Source organism: Aythya marila (genome assembly GCF_965140915.1).
Source record: "Aythya marila genome assembly, chromosome: Z".
NCBI classification, from domain to species: domain Eukaryota; kingdom Metazoa; phylum Chordata; class Aves; order Anseriformes; family Anatidae; genus Aythya; species Aythya marila.
In genome coordinates this window covers 37653255-37666467 of record NC_139080.1, presented here as the reverse complement: position 1 = coordinate 37666467, position 13213 = coordinate 37653255, and the positions used below count along the sequence as shown (strand labels likewise).

Sequence of the window (13213 nt, the reverse complement as noted above, 5' to 3'; positions counted from 1 at the left end):
CGGCTCGGGGGGCTCGGGGGCGGCCGGGCTGGGGCTGGCTGCGGGAGGCGGGCGGGCAGGAGCCTTCCCCTTCCCTTGCCTTCCTTTCCCTTCCTCCCCTGCCGTCCCCTCCTCGCCCCGACCCCCGCGGCGCACTGGGGCGCCTGCTTCTTTCTTTCTTTCTTCCTTTCTTTTGCTCGTCCCTCTCCTTTCGTTTTCATTTGCTGGAACCGCTCAGCCCCGGCTGTGTCTCTGTGGCACCGCCGAGCCCGGCCGTGGTGCTGAAGCGGGCCCCGGCCCGCAGCGAGCGCCCCCCGTTCGCGGGGCGGGGGTCCCAGGGGGGTCGCAGCCGGCGGGGTCCCCGCGGGCTCGGTGCGGGTGCGGCGGGCGCTGCTCGGCCGGGGCCGTCCCCGTGCCTTCAGCCCTGCTGGCGGCCGCCGAGGGAGCCCTCGGCGTGTGCGGGTGGACCGAGACCTTCCCGAGATGCTGGCTTTCCTGGCGGCAGCTGCTGAAAACGGTAAACTCACCCCTTAGCACCGTGAGGTTGGCTTTGCTCTGGTGGCAGCGCTTCCAGTGCCCTGCCTAGGCGATCGTGTGTTTTTCCTCCTCTCCAGTGGTGCTGCTTTGAAACTGAGCTCCTGGTTGGTACATGCTGTTGCTTTAGGAGAACTGCGTGCAGTGCTGCGTTGGCTCTCCCGGAGGAAATGTAAATATACTTGTTTCATGTTGCTCCTAAAAGGATACTGCTTGAGGTGAGGGAACAGTTCTTCTGGTTTGATAGAGAATTATGTATTTATGTAAATGTTTTGAGCCAGCATTTGGGTGATGTAAGGTAGAGGAGGGCTCGGATCTAAAGAGAAAATACAGAAACTCTTCCCAAGTTGAACCTTATCTAAGGAGCATTGGCAGTTTGGGAGTTAGCAAAAGTAAATGGTAGAAGCTATATTTTCTAAGTCTCAGTGTAAATTTATAGGCTGTTTGTCCCGTGGTTCTGGTAGAGATGCTTTGTAATAAAGTTCGTTAAATGGTCTCTCAAAATTCTTTGATCTTCAAAGCGGAGAATACACGGTCTGACGAATGCCTGGTGTAGTTGCTACTCTGACTCTTCCAGCACTTTAAAAGAAAATAAATAGCTTTAGCTTCTCTTCCTCCACTGAGATAGTTTCCCCATTCTTAATGTACTCTTTTGCCTTGCAGCTATTTCAGAATTGATGATGAAAAAATTGAGAACAAATATTCAAATCTATTTTATTTCTAAAATTCAGTTATCAGAAGATAATTAATATATCTTGGTAAAAATGAAGTGTGCATGCAAAAATGTTCTTTCCCCTCTTCTTATTTAACATATTTAATCTCTCTTTCCTGGATTCTTCCCCGCCCCCAGTTAGATAAAGCATGGAGTGGAAAATCATGTTCTAAGTTTAGGAATTGATCCTTAAGCTGTTAAAAACAGTGGGGTGTTTCTTTCACGGACTTCAGTTGGTGCTAGTTTAGGGCACCAACTGTTCGTAGTCTTAATTATGTAGGCAGGCCTTCCTGGTATCAGAAGAACCAAACCACAGCGTTTAAGAATAAGCATATGCTTACATGGTTTGCTGTAACGTGTTTGTGTGTTTGTGGAGTGGTATTGATTATTTTTCTTTATTCTTTCATACCAAGTCTGTAGGTAGCTAAGGAAATTTTTGTGCTTTGACACCAGCGGAATGGGATAGAAACTGTAAAAATACTTTCTTTGCAGCTTGTACAATGTGGTCCATATATTGTTGAAAAAGTGCCTATTGATTCTTGCAGCTTCATGTATACAGCGTGTGCTCTGTGTGTTTACAGTTCCTGTAACCAAGGCATGTCAAGTGCCTTGGCATTCTCAGAGGCTACAGGACAGAAGCTGGCAGCAGCCTTTCCTTAGGCCAGGGTCAGCTGCTCGCAAGGGGCTGCCTCCCCTTCTTCCCCCAACTCTTCTGCTGGGTTTTGAGGGGAGATGAGAGATGGTGCAGTTTCTGTGCAGTTTTCAGCATCCTGCAGGACATGGTGTTGGGCTGTAACTGAAGGCGTTTGTCTTCTTGCAGAACGTGTACTGATTGTTGCTGCAATGTGAGCCTTTGGTTACGGCTGGTGGTTACATGGTGCTGTAGTGGAAATTTATATACGGCAGAAGCTAAAGTGCAAACTTCACAGATCAGGCCAGATGACATGTGCACTTACAAGCATACATATGGGTAGATGTTGTACTATTCAAAGCCCCTGATAGCTTAGAACTGAATAGCAGAGTCAGCATGAGTTAAATGCAGTGAAATGCTTTTCTAAATCATAGAGTCACTGAAATATCCTGGGTTGGAAGGGACCCACAGGGATCACTGACAGTGCTAGGCAGGGATTGGGAAGAGGGCTCCTCGTACCTTCCCTGCCATCTGGTCTAAGTTACAGATCAGGCCATTCGTCATCCTCTAGGTATCATTTGTGCTTGAATCCCTCTTGTACTGTACTTGCTTGTTGTGGGCCCACGCCACTGATACTCTGGATTTTATTTTCCCTAAATAGATCAAGTGTCCGATGTGTCATCGCAGATTCCTGCTGTGGTTATGAGGTCATGCGTCTTGTCTTATTCTTCACGTTCGTACGGTCCAGAAAGAGCGTTTACTCCTTCTTTGGGGAAAGAAACTTCAAGTCCTCCTTCAGGGAGCTGGAAACACTATCTTTTATCTTCCCTCTTCATTCTCGAGTTGTGAACTAAAAAACTATATCACCCTGTTGCAAGGTACAATGTCTACCATTTTTACTGTTATCTCCTCCTTGCTGTAAAACTGTTTTATTTGTAATCAGCAAAGTAGGGGGAAGTTGAAGATGTTGCATGTGCCTTGTGTATTTTCACCATTGTCCAGACATGCTTTTTTTTTTTGATTTGAAATATTAGATTTTTTGCAGTTAAAGGTAATGGTAAGCTAGCGTTAGTGTGGTTTTTTTTTGTTTTGTTTTGTTTTGTGTTTTTTTTTTTTTTTTCAGTGTGACATGGTTATGATCTGTATCATATAGTCAAGAAGGAAGTTATTTGTAAAACTGACTGCATGGTGCTCTGTGCGTGCACAGACAGGGCAGTTCTGTCAAGTAAAGCAAGTGCTGGATGATGGCCATTTTATTCGCTGCTCATTTTTATTGTTAGTTTTGTTCTCAATATCCACGTGTTATTTGACTGCATACCATCCATCCATCCCCCCTGTGTTTGGCACCCTTTGTTTTTGATGTCCTCTCTGTTACTGAAGTATTTGAAATTCTGTAGACAGAATTGTATTGATACACTGTTTAAAGTGTCTCTTTGGGGCTGAGGAATATCTTTATTATAAGCACAGAGGCTGATAGCTGAAGCCCCATGTTCAACCAGTGCTGTGTAAGAAGTGTGTGTCTGCAGATCCCATCCCAGTGTTAATAAGAAGATTTTTGTCCACTCTTAGTGGTGACCACTTCACTATCAATCATAGAACTCATCCTATGAAAAAAATCCTGGGGATCCAGACTTTGGTTCCACTTGACCGATTTTGTCACTGTACAGAATTACTGAGTTGCAGGTTTCCTGCACTTGAAACTATAATTTAGAAGGCCTAACTAAGTGTCCTTTGATGGAGGTTCAGAATATGATCACAATTATATTAAGTATAATGGATGCAAATACACAGATCATTTGATTACATCAATAGTTAAAAAATTGAATACCATTCAGCAATAGAAATATTGCTGTAATTTACAAAAGCAAATGTTAAATCTTATTTACATATCCAGAAACAAGGCAATGTCATCTGAACTGGAGAAAACTGCTAGCATTTAAGTTTATAGTTTGACGAGCAGTAATGGGATGTTGCCTTCAGCACTAAAGCTGACATAAAACACTGCAGCTGTTATGGCAGTTTGCCACTTTTTTGGCTGTGGTTGCACAACTGTTGGTGAGGCTTTGTGATAATATCAGATCACTGAGCTGATCTGAGTGAAGAATAATTGCAGGAACAAAAGAAGTTGATGTGGAGGAAAGCTATTTTTCAGCTAGCTCTTTCAGCAGTGCAGTTTGCTGGTATGGCCACTTGCAGGGTTGCACTATGAACTGGGGGGTGTGCAAACAGCAGTGGGGACGTGGTAGAGATGTTGAATTAACAGGTAGAGACCTTTCAGCTTCTTTAGCTCCTGAGAAAACTTCATGTGAGGTTGCTGTCAGAACTCCTGTAATCCAGTCAAGAGAAGGCAATGTGCTTGGTTGCAGCAGCTGCTGCCCACGCCGGGTGCCCAGCCTGCATCACGGTCCAGGTCTTGCTTTGTGCACCCGCTGGGGCTTTCTCTGCCAGCAGCTGTACCGTAGCAAAGGCCCCAGGAGTTGTGTCTGCAGGGGAGTGGACGGGCTGGATTCTCCTGGGCTGCTGTGTGCACAGAACTTCCTGTCCCTCTCTATCCGGGAAAGTCATTTGCTTATTTCTCCTGCCTGGTTTGTTTTCACGAGAAGTTCTTGGCCAGGGTACCCGTGTGAGTCAGCTGAATGCCAGCTAGCCCTGGCAGCTGGGGGAGCAGGGTGGTGCAGAAGGTGCTGAACTGGTGAGGGCATCTGCCCTGCACTAGGGCTGGGGCCCTGTGCTAGGCTCTGGCCTGTGCTGCTTTGCTGCTGCTGCTGCTGACTGTTTTCCCAGTGCTGGAACAACATTCCCATAACTCATGAAGTCTCCTGCCATTAGCCACATGGACCAGAAGAGTGGTCCTCTTGGCTTAGTTACAAACTGCTTTTTTTTCCTCAGATCTAAAGTTGGTGGTTTGGGTTTTTTTTTTTTTTAGCTAATGATTAGGATCAATTGCATGTCTCAAACTGTGCTGTGCTAGTTACTGCTGATTTTTAAGGCAGCAGTAGGGTCACAGGCTGCATGTCAAATGGTTTTATTTTATATTTTTTTAGCTCACTAAAAGTTTTTGCTGGTCTCTAAGTGTTTTGGAGGACTGTTTGCAATCTGTTGGTTTACAACATTTGAGAAATGGGTTTTCATTGTTTGCTTTCCTTTTTTTTTTCATTCCCAGCAAACTCAGTTATTGGTAAACTATCCTAAGCATTCAAGACCCAGAGAAACAGGGAGCAGCCAGCTTCTTATTTGGATAGCATAAAAATCCTATGCAGCCACCACTCCTGCCAATCTCCAATTAGAAGATTAATGAATACATTTAGGGGGGTGTCAATATGAGAATTTTCATGTTTATGTACCTTCCCTAATCCAAGCTGTAAATGTGTAGGGTTTTAAAAGAGGAATTTAGAATTGTATGTGCTTTCTGGTATGGCTTTATACAAAAATCTTCAGAGGATGATAGAATTAAATAGAAAGATTGTAGGATTCTGTGGATTCATACATTGAAAGGTTCTGCAGATGTTCTTTTCCTTTGTACCTAATTAGAGTTCTGTCTTGTTTTTGATGTGTCATGCATCAGGTGTTTTTGCCTGAGAGCAATGTAATCTTTGTATGAGACCATGCCCAGGTTTATAGCACGTCAGTTTGCACTACGTAGCTTGTTGGTGCTTCCTTCTCAGTAGAGAGGTGCGGGTTCAGCAGTATGCACTTTATCTGCCAGAATTTGACAATAGAAAGACAGGGATGTTTTTAAACTTCTGTGAAAGGACCAAAACAATCTCAGGTAAGAACACTGAACTTTATTGCCAGTGTTTTGTTATTGGAGCTAAGTTTTTTGGATTGCTTTATCATTTAAAGTTACTTCAGTGTTAGTTCTGGCATCCAGAATTCAAGTAAGAAATGGGTCAAGTGTGTCACGGACTTCAGGCTTCAGTAAGACCTTACTTGTTCTAATGGCTCACAGATTTGAGAGGGCTGGTGTACTGGTTTGTTTGAATATTTTTTTGCTGCATAATCCTAAAAAATCATCACTAAGGCAATAAATAATCCTATTCAGTGATTCATTAGGGAAGCTTTTTTCCCCCAGGGTGTCTGCTTCTCATATTAGAAGAGATTTGGAAATTTATTTTTGCAGCTGTTGGAGAGGTTTCCATGCAGTGTAGTCTTTTTGGCTCATGACTGAAGTTAGGGATGACTGCACCTTACTCTCTTCATAGTACAAAGTATAACCAGCAGATCCACACCTTTGGGTACTGCTTAGGACCTTCTTTGCTTGCTTTGTGGTATATTTTACGTGAGTCTGAGAGAAGAAGGGTTGGTTCTGAGTTGTGGAGTGTGGGGGTCTTCTACAGAGTCCACCCAGCTCTGCAGAGGTAAAATTGTACTTCTGTGGCTCTGAGGGTGTTGTTCGTGCTCTGAGTGAGTAGTCTGGAAAGAAAATGGAGTGCGACTTACCTTTCATTGAGGAGCACACCTTTAGGTCAAACTTGGGCACCCAGGTTCTGCCAGGGCTAGTGTCTCTCCTTGGTTTTAACTCATGTGAAAGTCAGTATGGTTAATTGTGTAAGGTACATTGCGGTACAAGAGGACAGGCACACACAAAAACCTTTGAAGGACTGGTACTTTTGCCCTTTATTCCCCACCCAACTTCGCATTTAGAGTGGTAGTGGAAGATCCTGGAAGGGTGGAGAGACACCCATGAAGTTCAGTCACTCTGTTCAACACAGAAACAAAGAAGTATTATGAAGACGTTTTTGGCTAGGAAACAGAAAACCCTTTCATGGGTGTCCACAGCTTCTGGTTTTGTTTTTAATACAAACATGATGATGTAACAGGTCATCTTATTAAATAATGATACTTGTACATTTTATGTTACTGGGTTTTGTTTACACTGTAAAGCCTTTGCCAGCTATTCATAGATCACTACAGTAGGACACTGAATTATTAGCAAATGATATTGCTACATATTTCTGAGTAGCAATAGAAATCTGAGTTGAAACCTTACTTTGCTTCAGGGCTTTACACATCTTCATACAACAAATAGTTGGACTCATCCAGGAGTGCGGATGAGTAAGGATCGTTCTCTTTCACGATCACTTTTTCTCAGGTTGTTGTACTTCTGCTGAAATGTGTGGTGGTCATGTCTTACAGAGATGTGGTGCTGCTGGGACTACTTCAGTCATGTCGAGGCAGAAGAACACAGAAAATATTGTTGCTGGGTGTGCAGATAGTGGAATTCAACTATGAGATACTAAAAATACCCCAAATGAAAGCACAAATGCCTGTGTAACTTTGATACCTTTTAAAATTCTGTTGTAATTGGATAAAACAGTGAAGTTAGCCGAAGCTTTACTGATAATATTTACCAAAAATTTAACTAATTTTACAAAAAGCTTACCAAAATTTTCAGACCTCTTCAATAAAATAATTCATCCTAATTCAGCAGAACGTCTTAAATAGAAATATAAATAATAAATGGCTTTTGTTTCGTTTATGTAGGAATACCTGTTAAAATGTTCATTATGAAGTTCACTATTTATCTCTTAATTCAAACATGGAGTTTCAAAGCTGGAACTTAAAGAACAAGTAGTTTGTAACTATAAATATTTAGGTTAAGATGGTTCATGCATTGTTTCACATCTGAAATGTACTCTTAAGGATGTTTTATTCAAACTCTTATGCCTCAGTGTTTGTAAAAGGAAACTCCAACAGTCAGAGAAGTGTCCTACTTGTTAGCTCAAAATGTTAATTAAGTCTTGGAGCACTGTAAACTGTCATCTATTCTGAGTCCCAAGCGCTCTGCCTGGAATTATGTAGAACACAGGCGACTAATTTTGAGCTGTGGAGCAACATTTTAATTGTTTGCATATGTTAAAGAGCAGATTTAGCATACTGTAGTGTTCTCATGCAAAAGAGCCAAGAAACATACCATTGCTTAGCTAGGCTGGATATTTTGTAAGGCTGTCCAGTGTCTTTATTTAGGGTTTACAAGATCCCTTCTGCTCCTTTTGGTTACAATAGTGCTAGAGAGCATAACAATTCTTGTTGCGTGTTGGTGTGCATCTCTATATTACTTTTGTCATGTACTTTGTATACACTTACACTGGAGCCTGAAATGTTTCTGCAGACAGACAGACCCCACCTAGCATTGTCTACCTTATTTGACTATCAGTTTGTAGCAGACGAGCAAAACCTGAGGTTTTGAGTAGTGAATGAATACTTTCAGTCATGTGCAGCCTATATAGCCTGCAATGAAAGCAGTGTTGTCCTCATTAATGTCTCCTTGCTTCAGCTAACTAGGTTATTATTAAGTGAGCACAAGCCCTCCTGTTCTGCTTGTATTGACTAAGAGCTAGTATGCAAAGCTTCAGTGTAAAAGTTTTGACTTTCAAATTCTGAGTTACGGGTTCTTGGTATTAGTTCTTGAAGAGCTGGCATCCAAAGCATCAGTGTAAAAAAAGGAGCATTTCAAACAACTCTTCACAGGTACTGATTCTTCATGCTGCAGCTCAAATTGGGATTACTATCTTCTGTTAGCAGCTGAGCTGATCTTACTTTCATTGTCCCAATAGCAATCCAGTAGATCATTATTCCATTGCTAATTAGTACTCTCACTTTTTCCCTTTTCTGTATAAATTTGGGAGGGGAGGAGGTGGTACTAATGTTCACTTGTCTTGCTCTTAAGATGTACTGTGCTTGCCTTAGAAAGGTTGAATGGGTTGCCACATAACTTTACCTTGCAAAACAAAGAGAGGCAATTGTTACCTTGAAGTTTTCAGAGTGAACATTAATGGTATTTTCTAACTACATGAAGCATTAGAAATCTGGTTTAGAAGGAAGAAGGAGTCATGGTCTGCTCTGTCTTTGAGGACTCCAATTTGTAGAATTAGCTGTACTTCTCTGGGATCTGAACTCTGTTGTACTAAAGCTCAAACAGCATTGCATGTTTCGCACCTCCGAGTTTATTTTGACAAGTCTTCTCAATGTTTGGCTCTACCCAGCTTCTTTCTGATTCATGTGCTTTATGCGAGGCGGTGACAGGAACTCTAATGGGTGGAAAATGTATCTGAAGATTGATATGCCAACCTCTTCTTAGAGAGCAATACCCGGTTTGCCTTAGTTTCTCCAGAAGAAAAGTTGTGTAAGGATCCCTACAGCAGCTGTGTGCCACAGAACTCATCTTTGAACCTGCTCAAGAAACATCACCATAGTTTAAGCACATTTATGATTCAACTGTGGCTTCAGTGCAGCCCCTAAGCAGTTGTGCATCATCAGTGCCCAACCTTATGTTTTTGTTGCTAGAATTTATTTATCTGTGATTTAAGAATGAGAATTTGCAAACAGATGCTTGACCTTACCTGGAGGTCAATCATTAACTGGTAGGTAGTCGTGAACATCTGTACAATTACTAAGTGCAGTCACCTTTAGCACTCACCTTGACTCCTCCCAGGCTGTGCGCACACATTACAGAGACTGCCTGTTACTCAGGAGCGCCCTTTGCATCTCACCACTTCAGTCACAGCTCCAGCTTGGTATGAAGGGACCATATGTGAACACAGGCTGTTGAAACCTAACCCAGGCCCTTCCATGCTGTCATGCTGCTCCTGTTGCCTCACAGGTGCCTCATCCCTTGCTCTCCCCATAGCACAGGCAGGTGCTGGGGAGGTAGGATGCAAGTCCGCACGTTTCTGCTAGCAAGCCATTTCTAGGTGCATGCCTTGTGGGGAGTCGAGCTCCTACCTGGACACAGCTTTTCCGCACATGTTGGCATGTTGCCTGTGTAGGTGGTGGCCATAGCTGAGTGTTGTGACCATGACTGGACATTGTGACTAGTGTAGCGCCGCGGGCAACTGCATTCCGGGACCCACTGGCGGAGGTGAGACACCAGCCCTGTCTTGATGCTGATGAGTGGCAGCAGGGGAAGATGTGTCGGGGTATGTCACATGTTGCCGTAAAGGACTGGTGCACCTGCCTGATCCCCAGCTGATTTGGGTCTGTGTTTGGCTTGGAATTGCATTGTCGAAGTCACCCACATTTGGAGGACTGGGATCTCTTTGGTCATGATGTGGTATTACTGTGTAACGAAGTATGGCTTCGCATATTTCATTCTTCTAAGGTTTGTGTTTGAGTAATTAGAAGTTCAGTTTGAAAAAAATGGCTAATGAACATCTTTTTATTAAATAAAGGCATTTACTGAGAACTGTAGGGATAATACAAACTTCTGTACTAATTGTATACTGGAAGCAAAATTGCTTAACTTCATTACTTTGAATAATAACTTATATTGCTAGGTCATATTCCAGCCTCGATTGTATATGGGCCTTTCAAAAGGGAGGTATTGCAGACTAATCTGTTTTTATTCTTTTTTTCCTACCCTGGGGCACACTACTCGAAATAAAACACCATAGTGGTTTATTTCAGAAATACAAACCACAGCAATTATGATAAAATCTCTTTAAATCTGTTTTTCATGCATGACACTGTACTAGCTCTTATTTGAGTTGATTCTTGCCTATTTATGACTGCATCCCTGTGCCAGACTGACTTGATAAGAGGCGTCAACCGAAGGCAATAATATCAAACAGTTCATAAGACTTTGCAAAACTCAGAGGGATTTCCCCTTGGTTGTGTGGGACTCAGGGAAGAGCCTGAATTTAATATTGGGCTGTTCCATTTATTGTAATTGAACATTAACTGGTCTATTCATATGTTGTACATTCAGATTTTATGGAACTTTGATTTAAAAGTAATTTATGTAACTAAAATGAGATCTGAAATTCCCTCAAATCTTTTATTCTATATGTCCGTGTGGGCTTATTTGCTTTGATGTCCAGTCTTTTTTAATCCATCTTTTTAATGTCCAGTAAACGCCAGTTTAATGTGTGTTGTCAGGATAGCATCATTAGCTGCAATGAACATGAAACCATACATGCACATTCTCTGTCCAGAATAGTTAAACTGTAGCTGAAGATGCCAGTAGCACTTCCACTTGCCTTCAGCTGAAGCTAGTGGAGTAGTAACAGACTATGGTGGGAAACCATTCATAAGTTGATTTTTGTCAGAAAGTGATGTTAGTAGAATACATTAGCTCTGGTTTGGTATACTTGCAAATGATGGTAAAGGACATGATGGGAATACCATCTTTCTTTCCTTGAGTTGAAGGAGTGTGCCTCAAAAATTGAGTTAAAAGCAAAAGATGCCTTAGGATACTTTTGGCGGCTGCTATTGAGCAATGTCTTGATTTTTACACAGACCATTTAATAGAGTTTAACTTAAAACTGTCGCGACAGGGATAGGAGGTTTCTTTTGGAATTCTGTCTTTTTTTGTTGAAAGGTGAATATTTTTCACAGTGTTTGCACCATTGCAATACTGTGGTAAAGCATCACAAACTATATAAAAATTACTAGAAATATAATTTTTTATGAAGTATTTTCAGCGATATTAAGTATGTAGAAATAGTGAAAACTGATACTTAACTCTTCCACTTGCAATGAAGTCTAGGCAAATAATTTATGAAAGGCAAGAACCTCTGATACAAATTCAATAATTGGATTAAAACTTTCTTGCAGTAGCAAAAATGTCTGTGTTTGCTTGCAGCGCTTACATAGTATTGTTTCTCTTAAGTTTTTATGCAGAATATGTTTGAAACAGTGGGGACTATTGTATTTAGAGTCAGGAAAGCTGAAAAGGTTCAGAGCAAAAAATTTGAATTTAGGTGTTTTGAATTTCTGCTAAGTGAAACAAGAGGCAGTTGTTGACGTAGAAAGAAGGAGGATCACAGTTGTTCTGTGGGACCTCAGAAGTTTTCAGTATAAAATTAAATTTGAGAGAGTTAAATTTGTTGCTGTGAAGAATCTGCGCTATCTAATGGACCTTGTCGACGTATTTTATGCTGTATATTCTATTAGGTGACTTCTTATTTATCCCTATAAAGTAATATGTTTTAGTCTGCTGTGTCTGTTCTTTTGATGCATGGGGTCTGAGAATCATACTTAGCAATTACTGAATAATTAGCCAAGCCTGCAGTGGGTGGGAGCTTGTAAGGTCATTCTTGGTCCTTCCATCTGTTCATTTACGTTATGTTCAAGAGCATAGGGCTCTCTGCATTGAAAATAGGTACTGCAGTGAACTATCATTTCAGATATTCAAATGCAATGGCTATTAGGTGTAGGGAGAGAAAAAGTAACACCATTTGTTTCAGTTTTAACTTTGTTGTGCTAGCTGATAGCAAGTAACATAAAGGAATGATGACAGTAGCAAAAGCCAATTTGCAAGGAGTAGAGTTAGCCTGGGAAATGGTGCATGTGAGATTTTGTCCCCACTCTGCTGCATTGTGCTAAATCAATGCAAAATATGATTAATAAGGTCTTCTTTGTAAATCTGTATACAAACTGTATCCCCAGATATCTTGTGTTTCACTGGGAGGAGAAATAACCATTCCTGCTCAGTCAGAATAAGATTGATTTGGATATGGTCCATGAATGTGGTTGGCAGAGCAGCCTCCTGTACCTCTTATTGACAATGTCCTAATTTTCTAGTATCAGTGATCCTTCTCTAGGGAATGAAATACTTCTACCTGTCTAAAGGAAGCATGGTAATTTGCTTATGAAACCCTCCATATTCTTGCAAATTCTTTTATTTTTGTATAACAATACAGCCTAAGAATGCCAGTCATTGATGGCAAGTTCAGTTAAACACGGATGTATACAAATGCAGCACCAAGACGTTTGTCTGTTTAGTTGCTTAAAAAAAAAAAAAAAAAGAAAAAGAAAAAGAAAAAACACAACAGAGATTTAAAAGCTATGGGTCACTCAGCTCTATTACTGTGTCACAGTGCCACACATTAAAATTGTACCTGATTTAAAATGCTGTGTAAAATTTTGTTGATACCAATTCTTTAATATGAAGAAAAGCTGATAACATCCATTATAGTATTGGAAAGAGGATCTGTTATTTGTTAACTTGTGATTCATATTATGTGATGCTTTTTTGAGTGCACCCTCAGTAAGTGTATTCAAATATATGTGCATTCAAAGTGCACTCAGAAAATTTAGTGTACCCTCAGTAAGTTTTCAGACAACACCAAGCTGGGGGAAAGTGTTGATTTGCAGGCGGGTAGGAAGGCCCTCCAGAGGGACCTGGACAGGTTGGGTTGATGGGCAGAGGCCAATGGGATGGCTAAGTGACAGGTCCTGCACTTTGGCCATAACAAACCCATGCAGCGCTATAGGCTTGGGGCAGAATGGCTCAAAGGTTGGGCAAAGGAAAAGGATCTGGGGGTGCTGGTCGATGATTGCCTGAACATGAGCCGGCAGTATGCGCAGGTGGCCAAGAAGGCCAACAGCGTCCTGGCTTGTATCAGAAACAGTGC

General features: G+C 41.7%; 1 protein-coding gene and 1 long non-coding RNA gene across 8 annotated transcripts in view; one reads left to right on the top strand and one right to left on the bottom strand.

Annotated features, from left to right (window-relative positions):
- The window catches only part of LOC309889889, a 28900-nt gene extending 28297 nt beyond the window's left edge, over positions 1 to 603 (bottom strand). The window contains exon 1 of the long non-coding RNA XR_014319332.1: positions 507 to 603. This is a non-coding gene — a long non-coding RNA (uncharacterized lncRNA). The remainder of the gene's footprint in view (positions 1 to 506) is intronic.
- The window catches only part of PIP5K1B (phosphatidylinositol-4-phosphate 5-kinase type 1 beta), a 109611-nt gene that overhangs the window by 182 nt on the left and 96216 nt on the right, over positions 1 to 13213 (top strand). Inside the window, exons 2-3 of one of the 7 annotated variants that reach the window (XM_082783068.1) lie at positions 594 to 685; positions 2518 to 2734. The exons of 1 other annotated variant lie outside the window; for it this stretch is intronic. The gene's annotated coding sequence lies outside the window, so the exon portion shown is untranslated. Of the gene's footprint in view, positions 1 to 65; positions 497 to 593; positions 732 to 2517; positions 2735 to 13213 lie in introns of those variants that run through there. 5 more of the 7 variants (XM_082783069.1, XM_082783070.1, XM_082783072.1 and 2 more) reach the window with 5 other exon arrangements.